This window comes from Pteropus medius, unplaced genomic scaffold (assembly GCF_902729225.1).
Source record: "Pteropus medius unplaced genomic scaffold, Ma_sr-lr_union100, whole genome shotgun sequence".
Lineage (NCBI taxonomy): Eukaryota > Metazoa > Chordata > Mammalia > Chiroptera > Pteropodidae > Pteropus > Pteropus medius.
The window spans coordinates 43,175,796-43,178,159 of NW_024354875.1; positions in this window are offsets into that span (position 1 = coordinate 43,175,796).

Genomic DNA, 2,364 nt, shown 5'->3' on the forward strand with positions numbered 1-2,364 from the left:
CAAGTCCCTGATATCTGCCCAAGTTTGTGTTGGCAGCAGCGATCTGCCTGAACTTATCTCTGAAATGAGACTCACAGAGCTGGTCACTATTGCTGGGATTAGAAATGCTGCTCACAACAATGGCCGCTGCACTGTGAATACTTCACTCTGAATCACTCAGCTCAGGGCTTGGCAGCCAACCACAAACAACTGCTCCCAGCAGTCTGCAGGTTAGGCGGGGCAGGCTGATCCCCTAAGACCAGGGGCTCCTAATGGTTCTGTGGGAGGGGTCTGCACAATCAAGCTGGCATGGTCTGTAGGGAGGCCAGACTAAGGCACAATGGTGGCTGCCTTTTCAGCCCTCTTTCTGACTCCAGGTGATGGAGACTTTTTCAGAATGAATCCTGCGCGAGCCTCAGACCCACCCGCGATTTCCCGGGTAAGTGTCTGCAGGTCAGAAAACCTTTGCACGGGTCCTTCAAAGGGATGTCTAGGGGCTCAGTCACCTTCCGTCTCACCCAGATGGCTAGAATCCCCTCTAGTTTCTATAGTCAGAGTTATTGGAATCTCCTCTTCCCTGGGCTGGGACTCTGGGCTGTGTAGCCCCCAGACAAGACCCAGACCCCCCTCTCCTTCAGGAGAGCCTCTGCAGCCTCGCTTTCCCTCCTGGTGATCCTCCACCACTCATGGGTGCAGGTCCAGTCTGATTCGGGACTTTGCCCCTCCTACCAGCTTTGATGTGGCTCCTTTGTATTATCAGATGTAGGTGTTATGATCAGCTGGACTTCAGGTGATTCTCCATGTTGATTATTTTATAATTTGGTTGTAATATCAATGCTGTCCTGAGAGGAGACACACTCTGCTTTTACCTAGTCCGCCATCTGCTCGGATCTCTGTATAATCTTTTTAATATGTTGCTGTATTTGGTTCGTTAGTGTCTTATTTAAGAGTTTTGCATCTGTGTTCATGAGAGATATCGGTCTGTAGTTTCTTTTTTTGTGTTATCTTTACCAAGTTTCGGTATCAGGGTAATATTGGCCTCATAAAATGAATTGGGAAGTATTGCCTCTTCTTTGATTTTTCAAAAGAGTTTGAGGAGAATAGGTATTAAATCTTCTTTGAGTGTTTGGTAGAATTCACTGGTGAAGCCATCTGGTCCTGGACTTTTACTTTTTGGTAGGTTTTTGATGATTATTTCAATTCCATACCGCTGATCAGTCTATTCAGATTTTCTAGTTCTTCTTGATTCAGACTAGGAAGGTTGTAGTTTTCTAAGTACTGGTCCATTTCTTTTAGGTTATTATATTTGGTGTTATGTACTTTTTCATAGTATTCTTGTATGATCCTTTGTATTTCTGTGACGTCTGTCATAATTTCCCCTCTTTCATCCCTGATTTTGTTTGTGTCCTTTCTCTTTTTTCTTTAGTGAGTACAGCCAAGGGTTTGTCAATTTTATTAACCTTCTCTAAGAACAAGCTCTTTGTTGCACTTATTTTTTCTATTGTTTTTTTGTTTTGTTTTGTTTTTGATTTCATTTATTTCTGCTTTAATTTTGATTATTTCTTTCCCACTGCTGACTTTAGGCTTCATTTGTTCTTCCTTTTCTAGTATTTTAAGATGAAGTGTTAGGTTGTTTATTTGGACTCATTCTTGTTTTTGGAGATAGGCCTGTAAAGATATGAACTTTCCACTTATGACAGCTTTTGCCGTATCCCAAAAGTTTTGATATGTTGTACTATCATTATCATTCGTTTCTATGTATCTCTTGATTTCTTTTTATTTCTTCTCTGACCCAGTTATTCTTCAGTAGCATGTTGTTTAATCTCCATGTATTTGTGGTTCTTCCTGATTTCTTTTTGCAGTTGATATCTGGTTTCAAAGCATTATAATTAGAGAATATTTGTTGAGGTTATCTCTGTGTCCCAGTATGTGGTCGATTCTTGAGAATGTTCCATGTGCACTAGAGAAGAATGTATAAGCAGCTGTTTTGGGATGAAAGTCTCTGTATATGTCAATTATATCCAGTTGGTCTAATGTGTCCTTTAAGGATGTCATTTCCTTATTGATTTTCCGTTTGAATGATCTGTCCATATCCGACAGTGGGGTATTTAGGTCCCCTACTACGACAGTGTTTTGGTCTGTTTCTCCCTTTAGTTGTTAGTAATTGCTTTACATATTTCGGGGTTCCCTGATTGGGAGCATCGATATTAATAAGCATTATGTCTTCTTGGTCCATGATTCCCTTTATCATTATGAAGTGTCTCACAGTATTTTTCTTTACCTTTTTTATTTTGAAGTCTAGTTCATCCAATATGAGTACCACTACTCCCGCTTTTCTCTGAATTCCATTTTCTTGAAATATCAGTTTCGACTCTTTCACTTTGA